The sequence below is a fragment of the Budorcas taxicolor genome, chromosome 7, assembly GCF_023091745.1.
Source record: "Budorcas taxicolor isolate Tak-1 chromosome 7, Takin1.1, whole genome shotgun sequence".
NCBI lineage: Eukaryota > Metazoa > Chordata > Mammalia > Artiodactyla > Bovidae > Budorcas > Budorcas taxicolor.
This window is the reverse complement of record NC_068916.1, coordinates 33,186,979-33,204,500: the sequence shown is the minus strand read 5'-3', so window position 1 is coordinate 33,204,500 and position 17,522 is coordinate 33,186,979. Positions and strand designations below refer to the sequence as shown.

The 17,522-nt window shown below is 36.7% G+C and overlaps 1 protein-coding gene across 1 annotated transcript in view; it reads left to right on the top strand.

The window, feature by feature from the left end:
- PRR16 (proline rich 16) overlaps positions 1–17,522 on the top strand; it is a 176,571-nt gene that overhangs the window by 85,948 nt on the left and 73,101 nt on the right.

Genomic DNA, 17,522 nt, shown 5'->3' with positions numbered 1-17,522 from the left:
TGAACACAGGCAGTGAAAGACACATAAAATAGTATTCATAGTGGAAAATCTGAAAACCATCTAAATGTCAATCAAGACGAGTAGACGAGTAATTTGTTGAATATTCATAAAACCATACCACAGGCAAAATGAATACACACACACATATATACATATATATATATACACACGTAGCAACATGCAGCAATATGGATAAATGTTAGTAATAAATGACTAAATATTAAATGAAAAGTGAATTCCCAAAGATCATAAACATGATGGTATTTTTGTAAACTTAAAAACAAATGATTTTAAAATATATAGCTTTTTAAGTACATATTGCCTTTAAGAATGCAATAAAAATTATACAAAAAGTGTTGAGACAGAAGATAAACAAGTGAATAGGTAATATAGAAGACTGTGTTATGTGGCTTATGAAGAAGAAGAAAACGATAATAAATGACAGAATATGCAGGAGTGGGATGCTTTTTGTATGTCATGGTCATTGACATCCTCTCTTAGAAGATGCCGTTTAAGCAGAGAATTGATGGGAGTAAAGGGGTGAGCTAGGTAGAATTGCTGGAAGTGGAAGGGTGAGCTTAGTGGGTGACAAGGAGGGAATCTGTTTCGGCAGAGGAATAGTAAATGCAAACGCAGTAGGAAATGCCAGGGGAGTGTGCTTGGTGTGTTGTAGAGAATTTCGGTGAAGCCAGTACGGCTGAGGGAGTGCGTACCAGGAAGAATGGTGAGACGTAAAGTCAGAGCAGTAGCGGAGGTTCAGATCATGTAGGGCTGTCAGGGCCGTTGCGAGGACCTGGCTGTTGGTCTTCATGAGATAGGAATTAACCACTATAAGACAGCAGTCCATTGGAGGGTGTTGAGAAGAACGATGTATTATTTAAAAGATTACTGTGACTGCTTTGTGCAGAGAAGGATGGCAAGGTCAAGCTGGGAATCAGGGAAAGCAGAGATCAGTTAGAAGAGTTTAAATTAATTCCAGAGAGGGGTGATGGTACCTTGGGAGAGGATGAGTGTTCTGACTATTTACAACTTTGGAACAAATTACCCCTGATTTAGTGGCTTGTACATCAACCATCTTATTATACATCACGTTTCTGAGGGCCAAGGATATAGGCAGGGTTCTCTGCTGGGCAGTTCTGCTTCATGAGGAGCAAACAAGGGTAGTTTGGAGATATTCAGCTGGTATCTTATTTGTTGATCCAAGACAGCTTCCTCTACCTACCCAGGGCCTCTCTACATGGTCTATTCAATATTCAGACTACCTACATAGTAGTTTAGAACTCAGGAGCAGGTATCCCAAAAGGGCAAAAGTGATAGTTACCCGTGTCTAGATCTAGAAAGTGCCACACCATCACTTCTGTCACATTATATTTGTCAAAGTGGTCACAAAATGCACCCAAATTTCAGGGTTGGAGATTTCGACTTATCTCTCTTTTTTGAAAATTATTTATTTGGTGACACTGAGTCTCAGTTGCAGCATATGGGATCTAGATCCCCAATCAGAAATCGAACCTGGACCCTTGCATTGGAATCACAGAGTCTTAGCTACTGGACAGTCAGAGAAGTCTCTAAACTTTATCTCTTGATAGGAGGACTCTTAAAGAATTTGTGGCCATATATAAACTGTTACGAGGTACAGGCTGAGAAGTGATTAATTCTGGATAGCTTTAAATGTTTAGGTTTGGCCAATGGATTAAATATGCATTTGAGAGAAAAAGAAGGATCAGGGATGGGGATTAAATATGCATTTGAGAGAAAAAGAAGGATCAGGGATGGCCCCATGATTTTTGATCTAGACAATTGGAGAAACAGAGAGTTTACTGAGATAGGGAAAACTATGGGAAGGAAAATCGGAGTGCATGGTAAGTTTTCATTTTGTGCATGGCAAGTATGAGTTGCTTGACAACCCAGTGGATATATCAAATAGGCTGTCAGGTATATGATTCTGGAGTTCACGAGAAAGGTTTGGGCAGAAGCTATCTGTGTATAGATGATATTTAAATTAATGGGACTGCATGAGTTTCATTTAGAGAGGAAGAGTAGGTGGAGAAGAGGAGAAATCTAATTACTGAGCCTAAGGGAAGTGCAAATATTTATAATGATTAGGAAATGATGAGAAACCAGCAAAGAAATCAAGAACGAGTAGGTCATGAAGTAGAAGTACCAAGGGAAAATGATGTCTAAGAAGCCTAGAGAAATCATTAATGGAGTTGGGAATAATCAAATTTGTTACACACTGCTTATTACACAAATGAGGACTGAAACTTGAATATTTTCTTGGAGCCTAGACGGCTGATGACCCTTATAGGAGCTATTTTGTTTGAGCCATAGAAACAAAAGCCCATATGAGTGGCTGCAAGAAAAAAAAAAAAATCTGGGAGCAAGAAGAGAAAGCTTGCATGGACAAAACCTTAACACACTTTCTAGAATTCCTCTTGTCTGCCAAAAAGAAACACCCTGTTCTCTTTCTGGCCCCAGTATCTAAACAGGGGCAAATGGAGGGCCCTGGGCACTTGTATCAACTTAAGGGCATTTGCCAAAGCTGATTGTCGATGATTTAAAGAATGTCAACTAGAGTTGTTTCTGGTCATTGAATATGCTTCTGTTTGTCTCCTTCTGACACTTAAATATACAGAAGGTTTCATCACTTTGGATTTAAATGCTTGTTTAGAAATGCTTTCTTACTATTACATAAAATGGCAAGAGGAATAAATTCCAGTTTCAAATGCATGAAGAAAAAAATTGAATTTGAAAGCCTTTGGGCTTCTGCTTCCCAGCTGGTCATAGTTCACACCATTATCTGCTGTCTTACTAATAGTTCCTGCCTTGTCTATGAATATTTGTGTTTGAGCTGTTGATATCATTGTGGCAAGGCTTCAGCCTTCTCTTGCCCTAACTTAGCATAACTTTGAAGGAGCACAGTGACAATTTTCAGACTTAGAATTCCCTGGAGTGACAAACCGCTGCTACTCACTAGCTGATATTGATGACAATGATGTTACTGGTAGTAATATCACCTCTCCAACATGATGGCAAAGAAAAAGAAGGTGCCATGCTAATTCTATTACACATATTCTCTGAAAGGATCTTTCCTGTAAACTGAGGTAGGAATTACTCTTGTCATTTTACAGATGAAGAATAGAGGTTTAATGAGGTTTAATAACTTGTCCAGTGTCATATATCTAATCTGTGCAGTCAACTTGGAAAGTTAGGCAGAATCTAGAGCTTATAAGGCTTGAATGGTGTCTTCTCTTTACTAACTTTAATTTATTTAATGACATAAAGATAACAATTGATGTACTTATTCCTCATTGTGAGTAACATATATAGGTGTGTGTGTATGTGTAACTTTTTATAAAATACATATGTAATTTTGAGATAATTTCTAAAATGAAGATGGAACATAATTAGTTTAACCCTCTGATTGACCCATTTTTTAAGGTCTCTTTCTGAGAACTTTTTTAAAATTTATTTTTTACTGAAGTACAGTTGAATTACAATGTTATGTTATTTCTGATGTACAGCAAACTTATTTAGTCATGCATATATATATTTATATAGATTTATATATTCTTATCCATTATGGTTTATTATACGATATTGAATATAGCTCTCTGTGCTATACAATGGGACTTTGTTATTTATACATTCTATGTGTAATAGTTTTTACCTCCTAATCTCAGACTCCCAGTCTAGACCTCCTCTATCTACTTCTCCCTTAGCAAACACACATCTGTTCTCTATGTCTGTGAGTTTATTTCTGTTTCTTAAGTGAGTTCTTTTGTGTCATATTTTAGATTCTACATATAAGTGATACCATGTGGCAATTTGTCTTTCTCTTTCTGACTTATCTTACCTCGTTAATCTCTGGGTCCATTCATGTTGCTGCAAATTTCATTTTTTTATGGCTGAATAGTATTCCAGTGTGTGTGTGTGTGCGTGTGTGCACATCTTTATCCATTTATCTGTCAATGGACATTTAAGTTGCTTCTGCATTTCAGCTATTGTAAATAGTGCTACTCTGAACATCGGGGTGAATGTATCATTTCAAATCAGAGTTTTCTCTGATAAATGCCCAGGAGTGGAATTGCTGGATCACATGGCAACTCTGTTTTTAATTTTTTGATGAATGCCCATACTGTTTTCCATAGTGACGGCACCAATTTTCATTCCCACCAACAGTATAGAAGAGATCTCTTTTCTTCACACCCTCTCCAGCAGTTGTTATTTGTAGACTTTTTAACGATGACCAGTCTGACCTGTATGAGGTGGTACCTCATAGTTTTAATTTGCAAGTCTCTAATAATAAGTGATGTTGAGCATCTTTTTATGTGCCTACTGGCCATCTATATATTTTCTTTGCAAAAATGTCTATTTAGGTCTTCTGCCTATTTGGGGAAGTTTTTGTTGTTGTTTCTGTTGTCTGAGCTGTTTGTATATTTTGGAAATTAACCTCTTGTCGGTCATATCATTTGCTACTGTTTCTTCCCAGTCCATAGATAGTCTTTTTGTTTATGGTTTCATTGATGTGCAAAAGCTTGTAAGTTTGATTAGGTCCTATTTGTTTACTTGTGCTATTATTTCTATTGTCTTGAGAGACTGACCTAAAAAAGCATTGCTGTGAATTATATCAGAGAATGTTTTGCCTCTGTTCTCTTCTAGTAGTTTTAGAGGTCATGTCATATTTAAGTCTTTAAATTGAGATAATCTTGTGATTTTATCTTTTCTTTTGTGGATGTGATGTATCGCATTGATTGATTTGCAAATTGTTGAACCATTCCTGTGACCCTGGGATGAATCCAACTTGGTTGTGATGCATGATCTTTTTTATGTGTTGTTGGATTCAATTTGCTAATTTGCCGGGGTCCAGCCCCGGTGGATCCAGGGTGATTCGAAGGTGGGGACGGAGTCGGCGTCTTTGGAAAAATACATATTTAATCACAGATACAGAGAGATTAGAAATGGATAGTGTAGTAGGAAGATTAGTGGAGAAAAGGAGGCTGAATAACTTGGATTACGTGGAATAGCATCCATGCTCCAGATGGGAATTCAGCCAGAAAAACGGGAGCAAGAAAGAAGAGACATGGGGGAATCAGTCTTCCCGGAAACTGATCCGATTTCTTTATTTTTGGGTTTGCTTATATACCTTTTGTTACACATAGGGATGAATACAGAGTCACGTGGGAGTCAGCAGTCCTGACCTTTATCAAAATCAGGTGCTTCACATAAATGTATAAAAAAAGGTCTTAGGGATATTACATCATCTTCTGGCCATGAGTGAGACCTGCTGACATTTTATGATCCTTTCTTTCTGATAACCAAAAAACTTATTTTTTCCAAGTGTGTTTTTTCTTAAACCAGGCACCACCCTCCAAATAAAGTTACATTCCTATAGGGTGAGGGTGTAGTGAATTACAATCAAGAAAGAAATTTATTTAACCCAAGGTTAACATGATTAGTCTTAAAGGTTAATACTTATTTTTCCTATATGCTTAAAGGTTTATACTTATTTCTCCTATATGTTAGTTATATTCATTATAAGGGTAGGGAACATGGAGATTTAGCAGCAAACATCAGCCCAACAAATGAAAATCCTTTCACCAATGCTCCCCTTAAGATCTATTTGGTCTTAAGATAGTGATAAAGTTACGTTTTTACATAGCAAGGACACAGTGATTTATAACAAAGTATAGTGATCTATTACAAAAGAGAAAATCCATTAACTCAAAAAGTCTAGTATTGCTAACATCAAAAACTACTATATTTCCTTTTGCTATATTCCAAATACATTGATTAATATATTCCCAGGTGCCTAAGGATATGGAGGCCTGGCGGCAATCATTGATTCAACAAGAAGGAAAAGCCCTATGCTAATTAAGACTCTCAAAATACTCCAAAACTCTGCTGTTTATGGTTGAGAGGTAGTAAACAATCATGTGGCAGCAGTATGGATAATCCTGTCACACAAGCTAGTCTGTCAGCAGAGAGGTTTGACCTGAGACATCCTTGTCCCACCCAGGGGAGAGAATTAGCAGCAATTATTGACACAACAAATGAAAAACCCTTCACCAATATAATTCCTAACCAACCCATTATACTAATAATTTCTAACTCCCCAAAAGAATTTGCTTTTAGTAAGTCTAAAACATCTCATGCCTCTCAGGTTGGGAGGCTGTAAATAATCACATGTGGCCGGACGAACCTATACAGGCGGGCTAGATCACCTTCAGAGCAGTCGGTAAGCTGAAACACTCTTGTCACGCCCAGGAATTTTTATTGCCTTGGAGCTGCACGTTTACTCCTTCTCTGAGAGAAACGGTTATGGGGGAGAGCCCCCCGTAAAGTCAGAGGTGTAGGTGAGAGCATAAAACAGACTCTGGTTTTGAGGTAGATGCTCGGGAACAGGGGGTTTCCTGAGGCTTGATCACGCCTTTGCGTATGCCAAGCCTCCTTCCTCATGACCTTTGCCATGGGCGGAGTTCCTCACGCTGGCCCCCGGCACTAATTGTTTGTTACAGCTAATGTAATGCCCAGAATTGACTCCTTTGAGAGAAAAAGCTTAACATTTTTTACAAAAATTCTTTCTGATAGTAAGAAAAATGCCTACTTCTGTACACTATCCTTTTCCCATTATTATCCTAAATTGAGCTATCATTACTTAATCACACTGTTACTTGTTCTTGTATTCTTACCTGGAAAAATCAGAAAAATATTATTAAATTTTAAAATCAGTGACTGTTTAAGCTGGGATGTTGCTGTTTTCCTGCTTTTGAACTTGAACTGAACAATTGGTTTTACTTGGGTCTCCAGTCTGTTGGCTTTTGGAATGAAGCCTACAGTATTGGCTCTCCTGGTTCCCATGCCTTTGGACTGGCGTTAGAACTACAATATTAACTTCCCAGCATTTTCAGCTTACTGACTGCAGACTGCAGGGCTTCCTGGCTTCCATAATCATCTAAGCCAGTTTCTTATAATCCTTCTCTCTATTCCTCTCTCTGTATGCATGCAGTTTCTTATGTTTCTCCAATACAGACACTGTTTTTTAAAAAGTTGGTTTACTTATGCTGGCAGATTCTTTTTTTTTTTTTCTTTTGAAGCATGGGTGAATTCCAGGAAATAGTTCAAAATGGGTGAATAATGGGATATTCTTGTGCTTTCACGCTAATATGATTCACACATAACTATATATAGCTATGTGTACAGACAGAAGCAGTGTGTGTTCCAAGGATGTGCTTTGAAATATTTAACAAAGAAATGCAAGCCAAAAGGTATTGTATTTTCATCTGAAATGTCCTTGTTTAAACTCCTGCAGTTTTCATATTGAGAAGTCACTAGCATATGTAATCTCTATCAGCAAAGGCTGCAAACTGAAAAATGTCAAAGCTTGAGAAACTATATTGTTGAGGTTTAGAGGATGAAACCTCTAAACCTCTTGGCCCATCCATGTTCACAATGGACAGTAACTTGATTAGCACATTAGTTCAGGTTTGAGAAAATCAATTAGGAACAAAGAAATAATACCACTGTTTTCTTCCAGATAAGTTTTCATTTTGTGGGTTTCTTCTGTTGTGAAACACTGACCTCTCCTTGATGTTTTCAGGAAACACTGTTCCCTGGAACTGCTCTCAAATCTTTTTACACATGTCAGAGCAGCATTAAAGAACACACAAATGTTTTCTTTAGTTAGATAATATTTGAAGTTCCTTCTGCTTTTTTAAGTATAGAACTTCTCACAGTGAACCAAAAGTGAAGTCAGTCAGTTGTGTCCAACTCTTTGCAACCCCATGGACTGTAGCCTACCAGGCTCCTCTGTCCATGGGATTATCCAAGCAAGAGTACTGGAGTGGGTTGCCATTTCCTTCTCCAGGAGATCTTCCTGACCCAGGGATTGAACCCAGGTCTCCCACATTGTAGGCAGATGCTTTACCGTCTGAGCCACCAGGGAACTTCTCAAAAGGGAGGTAAATAAGGACACAGAAGGGGGAATGACAGGCCGGAAACTGCAGAGTAACAGGTCTCATCTGCTAAGTAATGGCCATGTGATAGTAGGCACCATGCCAAGAGTTTTATTATTGTTGTCTCACTTAATTTTCCAGCAATCAGAAATGGAAATGCTATTGTTATGCTAATTTGTACAGATTTAGAAAACTAGGAAGTTACCAACTTACGTAAACTCACACTGGTAGAAAGTATATGTGCATGCTAAGTCATTTCAGTTGTATCAGACTCTGTGACTCTATGGATGTGTTACCTGCCAGGCCTCTCTGTCCATGGGAATTCTCCAGGCAAGAATACTGGAGTAGGTTGCCATTTCCTCCTCCAGGGGTTCCTCCAAGGCAGGGATTGAACCCGAGTCTCATAAGTCTCCTGCACTGGCAGGTGAATTCTTTACCACTAGTGCCATCTGGAAAGCCCAGTAGAAAGTGACTTGAGTAATAATTTAAATGCAGTTTTTGAGGAATTCAGAAACCAAACTCTTAATTGGTATGCCAACTTATGAATGAAGAAAAGAGATAGAATAAAGAGAAAGAGGGAAGTAAGGATAAGAAAAAAAAGAAAATTAATTAAAAAATATTTCATTGTAAAATATATTTTTATTATAAAATATTTGGTAAAATAACAGAAAATATGGAAAAAGTCAGTCAGACAGCCACAAACCATAGGACCTCTTTTATATTTTCCCTTAGTTATTATGCTATATGTAAATTTGCCTGATTGTGTTCCTGTTATACATGTGCTTTAGTTATTTTGTTTCCTCACTTGGGATTTCCCTGGTGGTCCAGTGATTAAGACTCTGTGCCACCAGTGCAGGGGGCCGGGGTTCAGTCCCTGGTCAGGGGACTAAAATCCCACATGCCAGACTGCATGTCACAAAAACAAAAACAAAATTTTCTCACTGAACATTTACCTTCAGTATTTTCCGAGTTATTATAAATCTTTGTAAACACGTTTATGTTGTATAATATGTTAAGAAAATGAACCATAACATAATGATGTTTGTTGAAAGCATTTAGTTGTTCTCTGATACACACTGCAAATATGAACACCAGTATCCACACAACTTTTGGATTAGTCTTATACCTCTGAATAATTATTTTATGCAAAACTTCTAAAGTAGTAGACTCGACAATTTTTATTTTAGAGAAGGATGTTATTAACAACTACCCTCTTATATAGAATTGCTACCCTGAAAATAAATTTTAAAAACCCTTAACCTCCAAGCCTTTTCACTCTTACACAGTAAATTTCCTTGTGATAAATTGTACATCATTTATTTTTAAGATAGAGCACCTCAGTGTTAACTTTCCAAAAATCTTAGAATACTGATAAGATTCTTTCCTTCAACAGTAATACTTGTTTTTTTTTAATCTTCTTTAGACATTGCAAGTAAGTCTTTTATCAATACGTATTAGGAATATTCAAAGGAAGATTAACTATTTCACAAAGTAAGCACCGTGTTCATAAACTTTTTATTTTATGTCACTTCTTATCACCTTTAGTTACTTAGGCTTTCATCATCATATTACTGAAGTGTAAATCACAAACCTGACTTGGTTTTCAAAATCATCTATGAAGTTTTGAGTCCAGAGAGATTACCAAAGCATACTATTTTTTTTTTTTTTTTGGCTTTGCACCTCTTCACCCCTTTAAATTTGAGAGAAAGGGCTACAGTATTCCTGAGGAGAAGACTGTTCACTGAACTTATAACAGAGGAAGTTCTAGTTTCTAAAATTTTGTATTTTGTCCTAATTATACCCTCAATTATATCTTGGTTTCCTAATTTTCATGTAGTCTGTCGAAATTAAAATCTGTATGGAATGTTGGAAAAGGCTGATTTTTCTAGTTTTATGGCTGCATTTTATACAGTAGGCATCCTTTGGATTTGAATATGTTTAATGTCAATAAATAATTTAATGGTTTAAGGTCCTGACCTTCTCCAACTGTGGATAATCACATGTAGTGAATATTAAGTAATTGAACACAATGGAACAGTGAGGAAGTAACCTACTTGCTAAAAGCCTGAATACAAACATGAACATAGATATAAATATAAGAATTATAGGTATAGAGAAGGCGATGGCACCCCGCTCCAGTACTCTCACCTGGAAAATCCCATGGATGGAAGAGCCTGGTAGGCTGCAGCCCATGACACGACAGAGCGACTTCCCTTTCAGTTTTCACTTTCATGCATTGGAGAAGAAAATGGCAACCCACTCCAGTGTTCTTGCCTGGAGAATCCCAGGGACGGGGGAGCCTGGTACACTGCCTTCTATGGGGTCACACAGAGTCGGACACGACTGAAGTGACTTAGCAGCAGTAGCAGCACTGACCTATAAAATGCTTATATTGTCAATTAATACAGCAACTCTGGAGCCAGGTAAATTATCATCCTTATTTTATAGATGGTAAAACTGAATCATATAAGAATAGGCAGCTTTGCTTAGCTGCTCAGTCGTGTCTGACTTTTTGTAACCCTATGGACTGTAGCCAGCCAGGCTCCTCTGGCCACGGGGATTCTCCAGGCAAGAATACTGTAGTAGGTTGCCATTCCGTTCTCCAGCCCAGGGATCAAACCCAGGTCTCCTGCAATGGAGGCACATTCTTTACCATCTGAGCCACCAAGGAAGCCCATATTAAAAAAGTAAATTGACTTATTTTGACTTCAGGAGTGTGCTATTTAGCGGATGAGAAGGAGATCTTCTGATTGGCACATTCTAGAACAAGTTTGTAAACTATCTGATGTATTTGTTGGTGGGTGACTGGGCAAAGAACCATAGGTTTGAGGTGGCCATAGGTTAAAGGTGGGATGAGGAGTGAAATCTAAGAATGAAAACTGAGTGAACAAAAATGTGTTTCAGAGAAATTTTTGAATGGATGTAAAATCAAATAAATGGGAAAGATTTCATTGTGAGAGAATAAAGCGTACCTGGGGTTTACAGTGTTGTGCATTTTCTGCCAAAAATATTCATGTTTCATTAAAGATGGAAAGAACTACATTTTAAAAAATAACCAGTGAGAACAAATTCTGTTGGAGAAATACAGGTGACAAAATGGATGAGGACATACTGTGGAGGCCTTTAAACAATAATCTGGAGGTTTTTTTTTTATCAAATAAGATATTTAGGACAGTACATTCTGATTGATTTTCTTATTTCTTCCATAATTGGTGATATTTGGTATGGGAATATAAAATTCAGAATGGTTATTTGCAGATCATCTCTCAGTTAAAAAATGCCCAAAGAATATGAGAGATCTAAGATGGTCTTAAATCTAATAGTAAATGGACATTCCAAAAGTTAGGCATCCTGCGAAATCAATTTTCATTATCTATTGCTAAATAACAAATATTTTCAAAACTTGATGACTTAAAACAGCTATATTCATCCATTACCTCTGGTGGTTTCCATGGGTCTCAGCTGGAAGATTCACACATTGGAGGTTGGGACTACTTATAGTCTCATCCATGCACAGAGTTGGCCCTGGGAGCCTGCTATAGCTATTGTTGGTATGCCTACCTAGGACCGCTTCATTTAGCCTGGGATTCCTTACAACATGGTGGCTGGGTTCCAAGAGCAAATGTCTTAAGTCAGAGGGTGATCTAGTCTGAGGTCCTTTTGCTTTTTATTACCTAGCCTCAGAAGTCATTAAGCACCACATCCCCTACATATTATTGATTAAGGTAGTTACTAAAGTCCACCCAGTTTGAAGACAGAGAGACCCTAGACCTCCCATTTCACTGGAGGATTGCCATCACATTTTTACTGAAGTGTGCAGGAAGGGATATGTGTTCGTGTATGTGTATGTATCACCATGCTCAGAAAATACAATCTGCCATTCCATCTGAGGGTTCTAAAACTTGCCAGGGCCTGGCAAGCCAGGTAGGAAACAATGAGTCACACTTATCTCCAGAAGATACTTTATTAAGCATGACAGGGACTAGGCCAACTCACAAGAGGAGACTTTATTTTTGTTTTCTTTAGTCTGTACATTTTGGTGAGTATTTGTTCTGAGAAAACAGGAATTTACTTCATGGCACATGATTGGAAACAGATCTAAAAAGTAAAATAATTGTGTCAAAGATGAAATAACTGTCAAGAATGGCATTGCAGTTGTTTGTAAATCTCATGAGATTTAGACATGGTGAACTGTCAAGGCTAAAGATTAGTTGCCTGGCACAAAGACAACTCTGGAGATTGGTGGATTATATCAGAATGATGTTATTTGTTGTTCAGATGGAAACTACCTCTGAAGTACTGGGCACTCTGTCTGGAGGCCATCCACGAGTTGCCTAATGTTAGGGAGGATTCTCAGACCCATTGGCCTAGCTGCTGTAATCAATTTAGGCATTTAACCCAGGCATTCCAGGAATTTGTTGCAAGTTTCAAAGGTTATCCTGACTGGGTTATGGATCTAACTTGACGTTAAGTATCTGTTATAGACCACCCGTTGTATGCTGCAAGTATAAAAATGAACAAGGTCCCCTCTGTCCTGTACTGTGTCTACCAAAAGAAAGAGACATGAGAATAGGTGATTTCACTACAGGATGGAAGTGCCCTGGTAAAGAGGGAGATCTGTGAAGCAGAGGTCATTTCCATCATGATGTGGGCAGAGTGGGATTGAAACATGTCCTGTTGGAATCCAAGCTCCTAGCCTTTCCACCCCACCATATTGGCCTACTGTTGTCCTCAGTCTCTTAAAAGTATTCTCTAAAATAAAACAACAATGTGTTTACTTTCCCCCATGGAAAAATGAAAGATTCAATTGTTGAAACAGCTTAAAAATCAATGGACTCTGCGATGCTAAATAAGAACAAGACAGATAAGTCAATTCCACTCCTGTGCTTGATGGCTTATTGAAGGAGGTCTAATTTTTTACTACTTAAATTTTAAGTCAGTAGACAGCAGCGCACATCAGTACATAACAGTATTAAGAACATTTTGCTAGTTTCAGAAAATGAAGAACTGACCAGGTGTTTCTCTTTGGTTGAAAATAAAGCTTAATTTTTGTTTGTCTTCCCAATTATTTACATTTCACTGAGAATTTCAGCTACAGTTCAGGTTAGTATTTCAAGATGAGCATAGGTGTTTCAGGTACATGTTAACACATTACCTTCAGTTCTGGTAGTCCTGTTATCTTGAAGTTGACTCTCCAAGAAGAAGTGAAATACAAAAATACATTTTAAATTGTTATGTGCAAAATTATCTTGAATGTAATATGTTAAGCAACTCTCAGCCTAAATATTAGGATATTTATCTTTTGCTCTCCTTTATTTTTCTTTTTTTTTTTAAATTGAACTATATTTATTTATTTTTTTAATTTTAAAATCTTTAATTCTTACATGTGTTCCCAAACATGAACCCCCCTCCCACCTCCCTCCCCATAACATCTCTGTGGGTCTTTTAGAAAATATTTGGACAGTCTAGTCCTTTCCTCTATGTCTAACATAGGATCCATATGTTATTTATACTAAAACCCAGTTCTAATAATGTTATTTTACTAAAGAGAGAAGTCCCAGTAAACATTCTGGATTAGAATCTTGGCTCTGCCATTTCCTAGCAACGTGACCTTAAACTGTTTAGCCTTTCTTGGCTTCAGTTTTATCCTCTATAAAATATGGATAACAGCAAAACCCACTTCATAGGGTTATTATGGAATAAATAACTAAGCTTTGTATTTTAATAAAGAATAAAAAGTAAGCTCATTTGCCTAATTTTGCAAGGCTCTTTACTAAAGACACTTTCTGAAATGTATCTTATGCTTTAAAAAAATGTATGTTCCAACTGACCAGGAACATGCCTAATTTTCTGAATGCTAGTTATTAGCTCCAACTTTCTCACCTTTGCAGATGCTACTCTCTTTCCAATCTCTATCTATTGTCCCCTTATCAGTTGAATGTAATGTAGCCTATTCTAAGGAAAATATCCTTAAGTTTTCAAAATATAGGAATGTCCAGCACAATACAAATTGTATTGCCATTTACACTGGTTTAGTCTGAGGCTATGGATTTAGGGTGGTGATCCTTAGAATAACTGGCCAAATGGCAACAAGTGAAATGGGATTGAGTTCTTAATTTGCCTACCAAAAGATACCTTTAAGCTAATAATAGTTTTCCTTTATCCATATGATAGTAATCATGTCTTCCTTCTCTACTCAAAACTGTTTCTGTGATTCATAGTTGATTTATTTGATTTCTTATCTAGGATCATCAGCTAGTACTTTGTAAACAGTTTATTGAAACATGATTGACTTAGAAAAAGGTACGTATATATATTTAATGTATACAGCTTAGTGACTGGAGACAAGTATATGTTTGTATCATATTCTTGAAATTAGGATCACAATCAATGCCATCAACATATCCATCACCTCCAAAAGTTTCCTCTTGCCCTTTTTACTTACTATTTTCATTTGTGATTAGAAAACAATATCTACCCTTTTAGTACATTTTTAAGAGATACCTTCTCTCCCATGGTCCTTTCAGCTATTATTTTTGCTCCATATTCTAAGTCATGATTTTGAGAAAACACTTGACTGTAAGAATGTTTTCCTCTCAATAGAATATAAACAAACAATAAATCTCATTGTCAAATATTCTGTTACCTGAGCAAGCCCTCATGTCCCAGCCTCTCCCCACCTGGATCCTTTGAGATCTGGCAGTTTCTTGATTTTGCCCCTTTGCGCTCTTCTCTTGCTTCTAAGTGCCTATGGCAGTTTGTGCCTATGTTGCTCTATCCATCTTGCTCTTTTTCTGTCCTGAACTAATTGGAACACTTAACTTTTTTTTACTAGGAAATAGTGAATGGCTGGAGAGGGGTTTGCCTCATCTTTCCATTTACCTCAAGTATCTTGTTTGTGAAAGTGAAAGTGAAAGTGAAGTTACTCAGTCGTGTCCGACTCTTTGAGACCCCATGGATTGTAGCCCACAAGGCTCCTCCGTCCATGGGATTCTCCAGGGAAGAATACTGGAGTGAGTTGCCATTGCCTTCTCCAGGGGATCCTCCTGACCCAGGGATTGAACCTAGGTAACCTCTGAGCCACCAGGGAAGCCCAATGTTTTCTTTTATCTTAATTCTGTAATTATTGATAATACTTTTATGCTCATTTGGTAGTGACTGATTCAGTGTTAAAGTTTTAGAAAATTTTACTTTTTTCAGAGATCTTCAAAATTTGAGAGGTAACTAATATACCTAGAATTCTCAACAGCTGAAATTGCTGCTTGAACGGTTTGAGGGCGAGTTTGAGGTCAAGCGTGTCTGAGCTCGTGTCAGTATGTAGCTGCTCCCAGATCTGCCGCCTCCCCAGGTTCCAGTTTGTGTAACTGTGAAACAGAGAAGGAGAAACTGCGAATTGTTTGATGAAGGCACAACGAGATCTTGACCATAAGTTCAAGTCCATGTCTCACAATGACCATTCAGTTAAGATTGGGCGTTATTATTACTATGAATAAAAATGAGTATATATGTATATATAGTCATAATTATTCATCACAGTTCTGATACATAGTAGTAGGCCATGAAGAAAGCTTCTCTGATCCTCACTGGTTATATGTATTTTGTATTCTTTAATCTAATGGTATTCCAAACTATTTCAATACCAGTCTAATAATGGTATTTTTATTTTAAAATGGTAAACTCATAGAGATTAGTGCCATTGCAAATTGTATAAAAAGTGTTTTGAATGAATTATCTTGATTCTTTAAAAAAACAAGATAAAATAGAAGTTTTAGAATGGTGTCTTCTTTAAGAGACATGCTAAAACAGTTTTGCAAGAGTAGCTTATGCTTCCATTTGATGTGTTTAAGAGAAAAAGGAATCCTAAGATTGCTGTCAGAGTGTTTTTCCTTATGCAGTATGACAGCTTGAATCTTTGTATGGTATTTTGGACATCTATCACTTTCATCATCAAAATATCTAAGAAGATAAACTAGTATAACCAAGGCATTATATTATGTTATAGTTTTAGCATACATACTAATGAAGATATCATTCCCCTCTTCTATAAATTTGGGTAACACACTTATCTCACTTGACATCTATATGCTGCTTCTAAAACACTCTCTTTCAAATATAAATTTCAAATCAAAATACTCTACTTATTAAAATGAAAAAAATACTTGTATACCTCGGGAGTGAAATGCAAAATAACTTTTAGAACTCAGTGGATGCTTAGTAAATATTCTTGACTAAATTGACAATTGGCATGACCAAATTGTAAAATGCTATGTTCAGGACCAGCCAGTTTGTTATATTTTGTCTTATTTTATTTTGACATATATTACATCAACCAATATATTATATGAAGTGTTTGAATCATAGTAAATAATAATTTTTTTATATTGTGGCTTTAGGGAAATAGGCTTTTAGCAAATAATGGAACCATAATCTTTTGCAATGATTGCGTTTAATTTGAAACACAACTAGTTTACACATTATATATCTTTCCTTTCTCTTTGTTACCCACTCTCTTAGTGATTCACCCTTGGTAGACCATAAATTATTGTTTAAATGAGACAGTATATATCTTAGCTAATAATTAACTTTGGATTTTCATGATAATTATTATTATTTTATAGGGCATGTGGACATATTTTGTTATATTATTGACATTTTATTAATACATTTTCTGTGTAATATTTCATGGTCTCAGTGTTAAATGCTAAATTCTGAAGATGTCTTACTCTGTTTTCTGGAATAGCATGAGATAATTAAACAAATTAATAATTTGAAAAATTAAACTCTTGAACAGTTACAAAACCTAAGATAGCTACTATATTTGTGATTTCCTTTTTAAATTAGTAATGTGAGAAATCACTTTATTCTCAAAGTGTCCTAATATGAATTTGATATTTCCCTGTAAGAATCTTTTTCTTTCGCCAATTAGTGTTTATCTTTCATATAAATACTCTTGCTTTAGGGCTCCCCCTGGTGGTTCAGGCAGTAAAGAATTTGTCTGCAATGTGAGAGACCTGGGTTCAGTCCCTGTGTTGGGAAGAACCCCTGGAGGAAGGCATGGTATGGAAACTCCCCAAGGACAGAGGAGCCTGGTGGGCTCCAGTCTATGGGGTTACAAAGAGTCGGACACGACTGAGCGACTAAGCATAACACAGTATTGTTTTATCTCAACAGTAGTCCTAATTCAAAGAATTTACCTTTGCAACTTCACTCAGTGTTTCCATCATTAAAATGTATTTTCTATCAGCATGCAATATTTTATGAATACCCTTTTTAAGTTGAGATACTCATAGCAAGGTGAAAGATTGGTAGCTATTAGGAAAGTTTAAGAGGTTTCTTCTGTGTTAAGGATGACTTTGTTCTGAAGTGTCAGCAATTACTTGGCTTTGCTTTGAATTAACCATTGAAATACAGAAAAGTCTCATGACTTGTACTATCTATTTCTTTACCTGTCACATAGTAAATACCTCCTTTTTGATGTCTTGTCATTTTTTTTTAATCCATCGACCACTGTGACTGATTAAAGCTGTAGTCTTGATTTATGTTCATGAGATGTGAGAAGGCATCTGC